The 15,347-nt window shown below is 39.4% G+C and overlaps 1 pseudogene; it reads right to left on the bottom strand.

Annotated features, from left to right (window-relative positions):
- Window positions 1-9,643: 9,643 nt before the first annotated feature.
- Window positions 9,644-10,305, bottom strand: LOC147639805 (uncharacterized; annotated as a pseudogene).
- Window positions 10,306-15,347: the final 5,042 nt, after the last annotated feature.

The following is a 15,347-nucleotide window of genomic DNA, read 5'->3' as shown; positions in this document are numbered from 1 at the left end:
AACAATGACTAAAATCAAGTACGAAACAAAAAATGATCATACCTGGAACGAGCCTGACCACCATATGTGTTTCTTTGACTGCACACTAAAATACTTCGAACTCGCTTCAGTCAATGATGTATCAAGTGCTCCATTCATCAATGTAATAGTAATCCTTTCCATTTTCTTTTCCTTTACAACCTCACACTCATCTAGTTTGATAACAAATTTCAGAATGCCTTTGCACTCCTCAAATGTTATTCCATAAAACTCGACCATTCTTCTTTGAAGTTGTTGTAGATCTACAAATATATTGTTCCAAGGGTCATACATAGTGGCTCCTTTACCATCATGAAATATTTCTTCAATATGGATATATTGCCCAATAAACTCATCTATACTTTCATTCAAATGACCTCTTATCCTCCACACGGTTGCTGGATTTGGCAGTAAAACTCGTTTAATCCTTTGATCTCTCAAAGTTGAGGATATCGCATGGAGTCGCATGGAAAATCAAACTATATCCCTTCCTGCTAACTCCACTAACATCAAGAGCCTCTTGGATTGTAGTACCATCAACTTGATTATTGGATATAAAGTCCTCTACAACATTGTGTTTGATTGTTTTGTATTTTTTTTCTTCAATCAAACCTTTTGCTACACCACAAGAAAGCAATCCTTTCATTTGTTTAATAGGAAGAAGGTTGGGATCCACATTTTCTTTTGCAGGCTCCAATAGTTTCCTATAGTAACAACACAATATGTCTATATTATTCAACACCTCCAATCTTGTTTTGCGTTAATAGACAAAATAGATATAGTCATTTGAGAGCCTTTTTGAGTATAAAAAATGAAAAATTTCAAACTAGCCTTGCTTTCTGAATTCTTCGCTTGCATCCACCAGTCCCAACCTTCAAATTTGCAATGTTTTTAATCTTCTTGCTTCGTTGTCTGTCTCCAAGCACGGTTCTCTTCCTTCTTGCTCTTTTCAACTCTTTTTTACTCTTTGAATGCTCCTCAATTTCATTCTGCAAAACTGATGCTCCAATTTTGCACGAATGGCTATCTCTTGCATCCTGGCCCCCTTTTCTTGTAGGTACATCGTTTTATATGTTTCTGCAAATGCTGACTGTGCTGAAATATAACCAAGAAGTCCATTTTGTCCATCGCCCGCAAACCTCAGTAGTAGTGTGATTGGATTGACAAATGGAGGTGTAGAGTTTTTTACTAGACATTTTGGATATATGCTTCCATCGCACCATAAGTCAATATGTTGAAGCCCTTCTCTTCTCATATTTTTCCGTTGTTGAGCATTCAGCACCGTATACTTTCGTCTTTTTTGTGCTGGAGCATATTGTTCTTCTAAGTCGATGTGAAGATGGTGTAATCGCTTCTTCTGAGATTGTGACTCACAAGTATCGGCCATTTTTTGTGCTTATGAGGTTGCAAAGTTTGCTTGTCAATCTCATAGTCTTTTTGTAACATGAATTATGGAAGTGTGGCGGTATCCATGCAATCATTAAGTTCAGTGATGGATTCTTTATGAGAGGCCTGCACACGTCGTCAAAAGAGATGCGGAATCTTCGAAAAATAAAAAAAAAACTAAGGAGATATTTAATGCAAAATCGTGTTAGTTAGACAAAAGATTATCTTATTCCTTCCTGAACTGACAGTTCGGTAGTCCTTACTGACAGTTCTGAGCCACGTTTCCATATTTTATTATTTTTGAGATCTTTTAGGAGAGAAATAAATCAAAAAACAGTGAATTTCTTACAGGGCCCCAAAATGAGCTCCCTTTTTCCCTAATGCCTATCCACCTCCATGTTTTTCTATAGCCATAGCCATTGCCATAGCCATCATCATTTATCTATCAAAGGAAGCTATGGTGGTAGTTGGTCATGCAATCTGCAGCCATTACCATTCCCAAAGGAAAGCTAAGGATGAAAATGGTGGGAAGTTTATTCATGAAATTATTTCACTCCTCTAATGAGAAGCTCTTGTTAGTGTAGAGATTTTGTGAGGCATAGTTAGTTCCATGAGTGACTAGCTCATGATTTGTGGATATAGAGAAATTATCTTTAAAGCAAATTATTATTATTAGCCCATAACTCACTTATATCTTAGCCATTGACATAGTTTCTATCAACTAATTTTTTAAAACTTTTTGGTGTAGCTATGCATGTTTACACGCATATGATCCTTGTGCCGTCCTACCTATATATAATGAGAGACCATGCTTGTAAGAAGTTTTTTATCACAAATGTGTTAATTTTGTCCCAAAAAGAATATATTACTTTATAGCTTACATGGCTACTCTATAGATTTCCACCAACATGGTTAAGGAGGGTTACAATATGTGGGCCAGTAGGAGAAAGTATCCATTCACTTGGAACTTCAACCTTTTAACCAACTAGGCTACACTATGGGGACTATTTAGCATCTTTGTGAAAAATGATAAGCATTAAAAAAAAAGGAAAATCAGTTCCATAGTTTTCTTCATAATATCATGAAAGTTTTGATTTCAGTTATTATTTGCACAACATGCCATGATTAATCTCCACTTCTCAACAAATACCTCCAATACTTAAGATGGCATGATTAATGTCCACTTCCCAATTGCAATTCTTAAACCCCTTCACTTTATTTGCATAAGGTGACATGATTAATCTCCACTTCTCAACAAATACCTCCACTACTCGTAAACGCCTTCAGTTTATCTTGTAAGAGCTAAAGCACTATAAGTGAAAAAATAGTGTAGTATTTTTTACTATCTTATATCCTTCATACTCTAAGTATTCATCAATTATGTTTTTTCTCTCACATTTTCAATATCAACAAAACCATCAATTCAGAACTACTAGATTATTTATATGCCTCAAACCACATGAAGCATGTGTAAATCCTTCTTTCTTTTTAGTAAATAATAGGCAAAAATACATGAAAACCTATACATAATATAATTCTATTAAACTTTAAAGAATTTACATTACCATATAAATCACAAAAATAAAGTTTTTTTTAATCCCTTAAACTTTAAAGAATTTGCATTACCATGTAGATAACAAAAAATAAATCTTTTTAATCCATTAAACTTTAAAGAATCTACATTACTGTGTAGATCACAAAAAATAAACCTTTTTTAATTCATTAAATCTAATGAAATCCATTAAATCTTATGATAACACATGGAACTATATCCTTAAGTTATGAAAGCCACATGTACCTAAAAAAGAACCCACCCTTTTTTTAATCCATTAGACCTAAGTTTATAAATTGGACATACACCTTTTTTGAATCCATTAAAATTTAATTTAGGGTAGAAGCATGTTAACGTGCTACGCTTTTTATGCTAGTTCACATGTGTGAACAAGCATTCCCCTAGTTAGCATAAGTTTAGGCATGTAAGTCACTATATTAGTAATCATATTTAAAACTTCTGGCTGATACAAAAAGCTCAAATGAGCACTTCAAAAAAAAAAGAATAATCAATGAAAGTTGTGGTATATTGAATTACGAGCTAGTCTTTGAAGCTAGTTAGCACGGGCGTTGTTACAGCGGAGTGGTGGGGTGATGAAGTGCAAAGGCCAGAGCACCATGGAGCCCGCAAGCAAGGCGACGCATTTGCGTTCTCCTATACACAGAAAACGCAGAGCCCCTTCTGCTTCTCCATCTCCCTGCAAAAGCGCAAAGCGATCTCAAGGTTCCCCAATGTCCCTCTCGGGTACTCTCTCTCTCTCTCTCTCTCTCTCTCTCTCTCTCTCTCTCTCTCTCTCGTGCGGGTTCTGTGTGTTTTCTCTTCTACTTTCGGCTTTAGTACCACAAGAAGCTCCATGCAATACAGTTGAGCACATTTCCATGCAATATAGTTGAGCACGTTTTCCTTTACAGTTGAGCACATTTCCCTTTGATGTGTGCAGGCCGATGGAAAGCTCCGAAGGTCGTGATCCCCATGCAGGAAAAATTCTGTAGAACTTTGGTAGAGTTCAATGCTGCTTATGGCCTTTCCATGGAGGGTTTAGATCCCAAAATGGTTAGGTGGGAGCAGGTCACTGATGCTGAATGGTTCAGTGTGCTCAAACAAACAAAGGATCCCAGCCATTACCGAATTAAATGCAGCACCATCCACACCGAAATGTATGAGTCGATGATGAAACTGCACTACAATGTATACCAGAAGGCCCCAACCAACATGGAAATTTCCTCTGCATTTGCAAAGGGTTTCGTGAAAGAATTCAGTCCTGCCGTGATTGCAAAGTGGGACAGCCATTAGGTTCAATTGGGCCAAGTTTGCAGTGCAGTACTTGCAGGATATTCGAGAGAAGGGCTATTATGAGGGCCATGTTAACAAGTGGAGACTACGCAATCTTCAGCTTCCAGCTTCAAAAATTGAGGATGAGTTTGCTGACATCTGCGAGGAAAACATGGCATTGGTAGGAAAGAGTACTGCCAAATCTACCAAGGCCACACTTCAGCCTCATCAAGATAGTCGATAGGAGATGGAAGCTTCTTCATTTTGTGGGTTAGAGGAATGGCAGTGCATGAAGGCAGCTGTCCTTCAAATGAAAACACGGCTACATTATGAGAAACAGAATTTAAACAATGTGCAAGAGGGCCTGGAACTTGCTAGGGCTTTGAATGCAAAAAATGCGAAGGTCACTCCTATTGTCACGGCCATGAGACAGAGGTTGCAAGCAGCTGAGATGGAGTTGCAGGCTCTATTGCAAAGCAATGATGTGGATGCCCGGGAGCTTGAAGTCAGAACAGAGACAACCAAAGACACCATAGAGGCTATGGGGTTTCCTCTTCGTGAAGATGACCCCATAGATAGTGACATAGACATAACCTGTAAACTGGTAAGTGTCCATAAGTTTCATCTCTACACTTTATGTTTGGTACATGTGCTCAGGTAACTCATGTACTTACCATGCTCTTTTTGTCTTGGTTTTGTAGGTTGAGGTGGAAATTGCAAAATCCAAGGTGCAGAACTCTGAAAGCTAAGTTGAACTTCTGATGCACATGTAGTCCAAGCTGCAGGGCTCGTTTCTCCAAACTGCCCTAACTAATCTAGCCCTTGCTAGTTTTATGAAGGATAGAGAGGTGCAAGACAGCATCGGAACAAACCTGTGTACTGGCTGTGGTCTGCCCCTTGAGGTCCAACCATTCCTTGCAATGGTCAAGCTCCCTTGTGAGCATAATTATCACCTTCTGTGCTTTTCTGCTACATGCTCCCTTGGGACCGTATGTAGGGCTCCCTTCTACAAAAAAAGCATACCTACCGCATGGTTGTGCAACCTTGTAACACGACATCCAACCACACCAGAGATTGGTAAGAAACCATACTTGAATGTATGCTTGCTAGCTAGCATATAGGACATATAGTCTGTAAGCTTGATCATCTTGGGAATAAAAGGTGTGCTAGTTAGCATAATGAATATGCTAATTAGCATGCCAGGTATGGTAGTTATCATACTAGATATGCTAGTTAGCATATACAATATGATAGTTAGCATATTGCATATGCTAATTAACATATCCAGTATACTAGTTAGCATACTAGATATGCTAGTAGGATGCTAACTAGCATATACCGTATATGCTAGTTAGCATACCCTGCATGCTAACTAGCATACTCTGTATGCTAACTAGCATCCTAGTAAGCATACCCTGTATACTAACTAGCATAGCATATATGCTAGTTAGCATACCCAATACGCTAACAAGCATACCGGATATGCTAATTAGTATATCAAGTAGGCCTACTAGCATATCCAGTATGCTAACTAGCATACGAGATATGTTAACTAGCATGCTAACTAGCATACCGAATATGCTAAAAAGCGTATCCAGAATGCTAATAAACACAACGGATATGCTAGTTAGGATACTGGATACGCTAACTAGCATACAAGATACGTTAATTAGCGTAACCAGTATGCTAACTAGCACATTGGATATGCTAGTTGGATGAGTGGATGCTAATTAGCATATCCAATATGCTAGTAAGCATATTGGGTATGCTTATTAGCATACCGAAGTTAGCATATTGAATGCTAATTAGCATATCCAGTATGCTAGTTAGCATATTGGATTGCTATCTGAAATGCTAATTAGCATATCTTGTATGCTAACTAGCATACTGGTTATGCTAATTAGCATACTGAATATGCTAGTTAGCATATTTGATATGCTAATTACCAATTTTTAATTTTTATATGCTAGTAAGCATTTTGGAGCATATTGGATTAGCTTAGAGGTTATAAGGTCTACTAGTTAGCATACTAGGTATGCTAGTTAGCATATTGGATATGCTTATTAGCATACCGGATATGCTAGCTGGAATGATAGTTAGCATACAGGATATACTAATTAGCATATCCAGTATGCTGGTTAGTATACTGGATATGCTAATTAGCATATCCTGTATGCTAACTAGCATACTAGATATGCTAATTAGTATACTTGATATGCTATTAAGCATGTTGGATATGCTAATTAGCATATACTATGCTCTAGTAAGCACATAGAAGCTTTTGGGTACACTTGAATTGCTTAGAGATTATAAGGTTTACTAGTTAGCATACCTGGTATGCTTGTTAGCATACTTAATATTCTAGTTAGCATATATGATTATGCTAGCTAACATACACGGGAATGCTAATTAGCATACTGGCCTAGCTGCATACATAGTTAGCATATGAAACATACTATGTAGCATACATGACATGCTTATAAAGGGTGTAATCAAAGATTTTTTTGTTGCAGGCCTCTCAAAGCCCCTACATGATGTGGGCAGTGTGCATGACACCAAAGGTAAGGGAAAGACTGCAACTGAGAACCCTTCGACTGAGAAGGGTGGTGAGCTAGATACAATGAATGAAGGAGTAGATGCGAGATCCCAGCAAATGCAAAGTGCAAGCATGAAAACAACAGAGGAAGGCGGTGACGTGAGCAGTAAATCAGAAGAAGATAATTTTTTTGTCATGGTTCCTCATGCGCGTGCCATGCCTACTCTGCAAACAACTGACACAGTAAAAACTTCTCAGCAGACAATGGCTAGTGCTAGTGCATCAAGGGAAACATTGAAGACTAACAACATAGAGGACCCGCAGGAAGTTGGTGATAACAGCCCTCTCGAGGGTTTTTTGTGAAAGGCTAAGGCAAAGAGAAAAGTGGGCCCGGAAGAGGTACCTGAAGAAACTGCAAGCAATGGCTATGGTTTCCCAAAGAAGATGGAGGACAAAGCTGAAAGCACCAAAGGTGAAAAGAAAGCCACCCACTCAAGAGCTTGCAAAAAACTGTGTTAAGACCTTTCCTTTTTTGCCCAGATTCTATACTGTAAGCAGGCAACTATCACTGTTCAGTTGTTTAGCCTTTACTTAGTGTTCCCATACCTATGCCCTTCACTCTTATGGCTATGCCATTTTGAAAACCTAATGCCTCTTGTGGCTGTCATGTATTTTTTTTTATTTTTCCGGTGAAAATGTCTTTGTGTAATATAATGTTGATGAGTAGCAGTCCATTATAATTTTTTGCCAATCTATGAACTTCTTCACTTCGTATCGTTGTTTCTTAGCAGAGGAAGAGAAACTGGCATTAATTGCCTTGCCTGATGTAAATGCAGCCATGCAATGGCAAAAATTACGGAAATGGCGAGTCCGCAAAGCCAGGCAAATAAGGAGACAAAAATTAGAGATTGAAAAGCGGCTCGAACGATATTCACAGCGTGCCCGTAGAATTTTTGAGCGCCTAAATTATGTTCACCCATCAGGGGAGGTTATATATGCTGAATGGTATCCTCTTCCAGACCCAATATGGGTGCCTAAGCGACTGTGTGATGAAAAAAGGGCTCTTTTACTAGATCTCAACGGTCTTTTGCTGAGGGTGGTAGAGACTCGCTTCAGCAAAAAGCCCCCTGCATATGCAGACGAAATGTTAAAATACAATGTAGAGGATAAGCAGGTGTTCTGTCGCAAGGACAGCCACATGTTTTTGGACTGGTGTCTTCAGTTCTTCAGTGTGTATATTTGGAGCACAAGCATGCATCGTAAAGTCATGAATATTTACAGGGCTGTTTTTAAATTGCAGGTGCCAAGGATTGTCGGTTTTTTTGCGCAAGAGCACTGCAGTCTGCAACCCTGGCAGATCTTGAATAAACCTGTGTTTATGAAAGATTTAGCCTTGTTTTGGAAATACAATCCGGTGTGTAGAACGCCCAAAACACGCTTTTGATTGATGATAGCCTCTACAAAGTGTTTCAGAACCCAACACAAGCTTGGCTCGTTACTCCGAAGCTAGAGGACCAGAGTGCTGAGGAGAGACAAGAGTTTCTTATAGAAACTTTGAAAGACTAGCTTTTTCTTTGGCTGCAGTCGGATGATCGGGCAGCGTATGTGGCTGACAATTTCTTTGATACAGGCTCTGATAACTTCTCTGATGCAGTCATTAAACAGTTTTGCTAGAGGCTGAGAGACAAGCAGAACTTCGTCACGCAACCAAAAGGAAGATGACCTAGAAGCAGAGAGAGAGGAGAAAGCTAGGTTGGAGAGGGAAAGAAAAGAAAAGGAACAGCAGAGAGGCGACCTAGAAGCAGAGAGAAAAGAAAAAGCAGAGGAAAAGGAGAAAGCAGAGAAAAAGGAGGGAGCAAAAAAGCCCGGTCACTACAAACGCCCTCTGAGGAGGCCTAAAGATTTTTGCCGGGTATGACTCATTGTAAAATTAAACCCTATGTAATGTTATTTGATGCTGGAAGTTAATGATGAGATAATCTTTTCAACAGTTGCCTCCTACTATTCCATTTTTATGTGTTACAGAATTATGTATTGGGTTTTTTGTTAGGTAGCACACACTATAAAGTAGCAAGTATACAGTTAGCATATACTGTGGTAGTTAGCATACACTATATGCTAGTTAGCATAATCCTGTATGCTAGTTAGCACACTATATAGTAGCTAGTTAGTATACAGTTAGCATATACTGTGCTTGTTAGCATACACTATATGCTAGTTAGCATATACTGTGCTTGTTAGCATACACTATATGCTAGTTAGCATATAGTGTATATGCTAGTCAGCATATACTGTTTGCTAGTTAGCATACAGTATATGCTAACTAGCATATACTGTATGCTAGTTAGCATACGCTTTATGCTAGTTAGCACACACTATGTAGAAGCTTGTTAGTAAACAATTATCATATACTGTGGTAGTTAGCATACACTATATGCTAGTTAGCATATACTGTATGCTAGTAAGCACACGCTATATAGTAGCTAGTGTGCATACAGTTAGCATATACTGTGCTAGTTAGCATACACTATATGCTAGTTATTTAGCATACACTATATGCTAGTTGGCATGCTAGTTGGCATATACTGTATGCCATACGCTATATGCTAGTAAGCACACAATATAAATTAGGTAGTTAGTATACAGTTAACATATACTGTGCGAGTTAGCATACAGTATATGCTAGTTAGCCTATACTATATACTAGTTAGTATACTTTATATGCTAGTTATTAGGATACACTGTATGCTAGTTAGCATACGCTTTATGCTAGCTAGCACACACTTTGTAGAAGCTTGTTAGTACACAATTAGCATATACTGTGGTAGTAGTAAGCATACACAAGATACAAAATAGAATAAAAGACCATGATGCTCATGTCAAAAACCGAATGGCATGCTGTTATGGATTGCTTCATAATCTTCGGGGGTGATTGTGTACATTTGCCTTCTCTTTTGCATGTGTTTATGGGTATCTTGATACAACGTACAAGATTTGAAAGTATGTGAACAACAGGTTGATTGTAGTCTAGTTTGAAGGTGTATGCATCCACTTGCTTGTAATACAGTCCTTGCACGACATAAGAGCCTTTGTCAATTACATTGTTCCACTCATCAATGTAACCCTGTTTTGCCTTTTCTTTTACTGCAATGCACTTTACCAAGTAAAAGTCTACATTCTCATCATTGGTTGTAGCATCCGGATTCACTGCAAAAGTGTCACCAACACACAAAGCACTACTTAATGCATCATGGTGGCCTTCATACACGAATTTTTCATATCCAATGATCTGTCCTTCAAGGGCATCATCAGTCGGAGTGTCTTCTTCATCCTCAACTTCATCAGACAATGGCATCAGAATGTGATAATCCCAAGGCTGCACATGAGATTTGTTAGTGCAGCGATTCCAACTATGGTTCATGCATGCATCACAAAAGCATGCCAATGGTCTTGTGGCAATGGCAGTTGCATCCTGCCGGTTGTGACCGCGAAAAGCATGCAAGGTGCGAGACTTCTCAACCGTGGCACAATTCCATTTAACCTCCCTGTTTACATCACCTACTTTGATCTCCCAAAACACACGGGCACATTCCCTTTCTTTTAGAGGATATGATGCAGTTGCTCCCTTTGATAGGTTGGCTTGGCAATAGGCAACCACATCTGCAGCACACTTTAAAGTGGCCCCATTAGGCTTCAACTATTCATGTGTCAACGATCTTTTAACAACTACGCCTGCACCGTCATGCTCTCCCTTGCCATGTCCTGATCCAAAGAAGAACCAGCTCATCTCCATTCCTGTCAGTCCAGCATACCTTGCAACAAAATAGAAAGGCCTAGCAGCCTTAAACTATGAGGCAGCACCATCTGACCAGACCCAGTGACGTTTTGGAGTGACACCTTCTCTTTGTAACCAGCCACAATGCAGCATAAAACAATGTTGGACAAACAATGTGTCATGCACTTTGTCATCTGATCTGAAGAAGTGGATTTTCTTGACTACTTCCCCTTCCCTGCGGTAGTATGTTATGTGCACAAAAATAGTTACTTTACTTGAGTGCCAATGCATGGATTGAATCTCATTTTGCTCCTTGAATGCATAGTTTTCTGCAAAGTCTACAACCGACACAACCACATCGTCAGGAAATCTAAGAATACAATCCTTGAACTGTTGTGCTTGCCATCGAGCGATATAGTTATGTTTGATAAAAACCTTCAGCTTGGTCTATAAGAGTTGAAGAAACTCCCAGCATTGCATTTCTTTAGTCACAAGATCTTTTCTCTTTTTTTTGTCTCCGTGCTTATCTGTTGCCTCCACATATGTAAACAATTTTACAAAGATATTCTTACCTGGGCTTTGTGTCTCTAAGCAGCATGTTTCTAGCTTTTTCACACCACATTTCTTACATTCGCCCATCAAACACTCACTATTATGGTAACCAGCATCTATCTGCTTCGGGCAGAGAACTGACTCCCATAGATGTGTGACACCTTTGAAAGTTTGACATAAAGCCATGCAACCCCTGCTAGTTTCATCACCTCTGACGCAAACGCTGCATGTACATCTGCATTGGGCTCCATGCAGCCCGAATGACTGAGACCGCATATGGTTAAGTGTGTCCTTTAAAAAGGACATCTGCACATGATATTCGCAGCAGCATGTGTATCTATTTTTCAGCCGCCGTACAAAAAATGGCTTCATCATCTCAAACATTCTCATACCTATTTTGCAATCTGGATGCTTTTCTTTGAATCTGTAGAAGAGCTCAACCTGCAATTATGAGAGTTAGAAGGCGGTTATTATGCTAGTTATGCTAATTAGTATACAGGCCATGCACGGAAGCATACTGTGTGTAACCAACACTTACAGTATGCTAACTAGCACTTACAGTATGCTTCCATGCATGTGCAGTATGTTAACTAGCACTCACAATATGCCAACTACACTAGCACTTATAGAATGCTAACTAGCACTGACAGTATGCTAACTAACACATTTAATAGGCTAATTGGTACATTCACTATGCTAAGTAGCACATTCAGTTAGCTAATTGGTACATTCAGTGTGCTAACTAGCACAAACAGTGCTAAACTAGCACAAACAGTATGCTAACAACCACATTCATTATGCTAACTAGCACATTCAGTATGCTAAGTAGCACTTACAGTATGCTAACCAACACTTAAAGTATGCTAATTAGCACTCACAGTATGCTAATAAGCACATGCAGAGTGCTAACTATCACTAATCATATGCTAACTAGCACACTTACAGTATGCTAAGATGCACCTACATTATGCTAACTAGCACCTTGAGTATGCTAACTAGCACTTAGAATATGCTAACTAGCACTTAGAGTATGCTAACTAGCACTTACAGTATGCTAATCAGCACCTACCATATGCGAACTAGCACTCACAGCATGCTTACTAGAATTTACATGCTAACTAGCATGTAGAGTGTGCTAATTAGCACATAGAGTATGCTAACTAGCATACACAGTCTGCTAACTAGCATTTACAGTGTGCCTCCAGGTATGGCTTGTATACTAACTAGCATGTAGAGTGTGCTAATTAGCACATAGAGTATGCTAACTAGCATACACAGTCTGCTAACTAGCATTTACAGTGTGCCTCCAGGTATGGCTTGTATACTAATTAGCATTACTAATATGATAAATAACGCACTCTGTAAGGTGATCAACATATTGAAGATTTGAACTAGCATATACAGTATAGCATGTTCTAGCATGTAGAGTGTGCTAATTAGCACATAGAGTATGTTAACTAGCATACACAGTCTGCTAACTAGCATTTACAGTGTGCCTCCAGGTATGGCTTGTATACTAATTAGCATTACTAATATGATAAATAACACACTCTGTAAGGTGATCAACATATTGAAGATTTGAACTAGCATATACAGTATAGCATGTTCTAGCTAGAATAAACCATAAACAACCACAATGTAAATAACAACCAGTATGCTAACTGTAAAGTTTCACATGCTTTTTAGTGTACTCGAATAATGGTGCTTTGGTTAGATCAATTACCTGAGGTTCATCAAGGAGGTGTACAGGGTGCTTTATATAATTTTTTCTCCCCATCCTCTTTCGACAAACATCTTTTTTGTTAGGGGATACACGTGTCTCATCCCTCCAAAATGTGTAAACCAGCTCTTTCATTTCATCTGTGATTGTGCTACGACAGGCATGTTTTTGACATGCAGCCAATGAAAACATTCCACCATCAACATTCGATGTCACTTAGCCTTGTACAAGGATCGACGTGGAACTTTAAGGAGTCTCGAAACTTTTGACATTTGCATGTTCTCCTTTGAATTCAACATCATGGACAATGCTGTATGCTTCAAATACAACTCCTCATTACAGCTTGGCTGCTTTACAAGCACCAAGGTGTTACGAACATTGCACATGATTGCACTTTGAATAGTAGACTCCTCTGGACACACTGCTTGCACGACAGGATGATGAGATACTAGATTCCAAATTTCTTGCTTGTCTTCTGTACTAATTCCTTCAGTCCTCCTCTTGAACAGTGCCACAATCTCAGATGAGATTTTCTTCTTCTTTTCCTCCTCAAAGGCAAGCTCTTGAACCTGAACCTGCTTAAGTTTTTTCTTCTCTTGTTGTTTCCTCTTTCTTTGTCTCTCATAATCCCTAATGGCAGTACAAGTTGGGTCCTCCAAGTTCGGATTCATTGTCTGTAAAGGATCCCTTCTGCTACCTTCATCTGCTGCCCTTGAACGCGCAAGTAAACGTACCAGTTCAGATTGCAAGGTATGGTTCGCCATAACTCTATGAGATGGGGAGGAAGTGGGCTACACGGAGAGAATGCGAGGCAAAGGGAGAGGGTGAGATTGTTTGAGCAGCATCACAGAGAGAGAGAGAGAGAGAGAGAGAGAGAGAGAGAGAGAGAGAGAGAGAGAGAGAGAGAGAGAGAGAGAGAGAGAGAGAGAGAGAGAGAGAGCTTGGCTTACACAGATCATGGAGAACCTCGAGAGAGCAAGAGAGAGAGAGAGAGAGACACAGAGACAGAAAGATAGAGAGAGAGAGAGAGAGAGAGAGAGAGAGAGAGAGAGAGAGAGAGAGAGAGAGAGAGAGAGAGAGAGAGAGCGCTCATCCACTACACCATGACTTCAGTAACTGAAAAGATGCTACATTTGAATTTGGCGCCGAGTAAATTTAACATTAATTATGAAAAGTTTATTTCAAAATGGACATATTCTTGGCTCTCGAATGTATGCTAACAAGCACTACTACTAGCATTGTCCGGGACAACATTTTTTGTGCACGTTAACATGCTTCTACCCAAAGAGAGAGTTTTCCAAGAATGGGGACTAGGATGCAATGCCCATGTGAGAAGTGTTCGGCATGAAGATCTATTTTGTAGCTTTAGAGGGACCTAGTGACATAGGTAGCATTGAAGAGGATGGCTAAGGTAGGGTTTTTATTTTGTATATATGGCTTGTGTGCCTTATAAGAGTAATATTTTGTAAGGCCTAAGGTGCCTCCAAGGAGTAGTACACACCACAAGGAAAACATGTTGTAAAGACACTCTAAATTATGCCAACCTATCAAGTTTAAAAAGTTACATGTCATCTAAAAAAGTCATATTGGACATGCCACATATTTACTTTATGGTTGTTTTTATTTTTTTGGAACATAGAGGGTGTTGTATTGAGACACCAAAGACTTTCAAGAAATGCGTAAATGCCATAAAATACTTTTGGGGGCAAATTGGGATTATTGTCCCCCATATTCAAGGATATATAGGGTATGCACTATCATAGAGTAGAGTAGAGTAGTTTATTATCGTCCACCAACGGAAGGCCAAATTATGACCCATGGGACCTTTCCAGATATACAATGAGTCTCCTCCCCCATGGTAGGAAAGGGTAGCTACGGTGAAAGAAAGAACTATGCAGCGTGGTTCTCCCAAAAGCGTAACATGCGGGTGACGAGAGCCCCTAACTTCGATATAGGAGTAGTGGTCAGAAACTGGTGAAGTGGCCCCTGTAAAGGGATATCAAAGTCAGCCTGTATGTGTGCATATGTTGGGCATGTCATAATCATGTGCTTCTCAAGTGGATATAGAGGAGTACATTTTATAAATATGGCCACCTTATTATGAGATTCACAAGATATTCCACTATCTTTTTTAAGATGGTGGATTCGGCCCTCTCATGGGTTATACAATATATGTGAATTGTTACTCCTTTTCACACTTTTTGTAATCCTGACTTAGCTTAAGTGATTCACATTATATATGGCTAGGGGCCCACCTTTGTAATGGAAGCTAGCCATATAAGGCTTGTACATGTAAAGAGAACATTTTGGGCACCCCATAAGTGTGAATGACCACAACAAACCCACATGTATATAAGTGACATGGTCACCAAGGGAGCTTAGTGGAGGGAGCTTTTCTTGGTTGCCCTCTTTCTCTACTTGAACAACCTCTCTCTAACTATTGCCACCACCATCTCCTCCCACCACCACCGCCCAACCCAGCCTTGCCCACACCACCAACCTTGCTCCTTCCTTTGTCTCTCTATCTATTACCACC

Source organism: Cibotium barometz, chromosome 3 (assembly GCF_041138505.1).
Source record: "Cibotium barometz isolate CiBa-2024 chromosome 3, ASM4113850v1, whole genome shotgun sequence".
NCBI classification, from domain to species: Eukaryota; Viridiplantae; Streptophyta; class Polypodiopsida; order Cyatheales; family Cibotiaceae; genus Cibotium; species Cibotium barometz.
The sequence above is the reverse complement of the archived record's forward strand: the minus strand, read 5'-3'. Positions and strand labels throughout refer to the sequence as shown.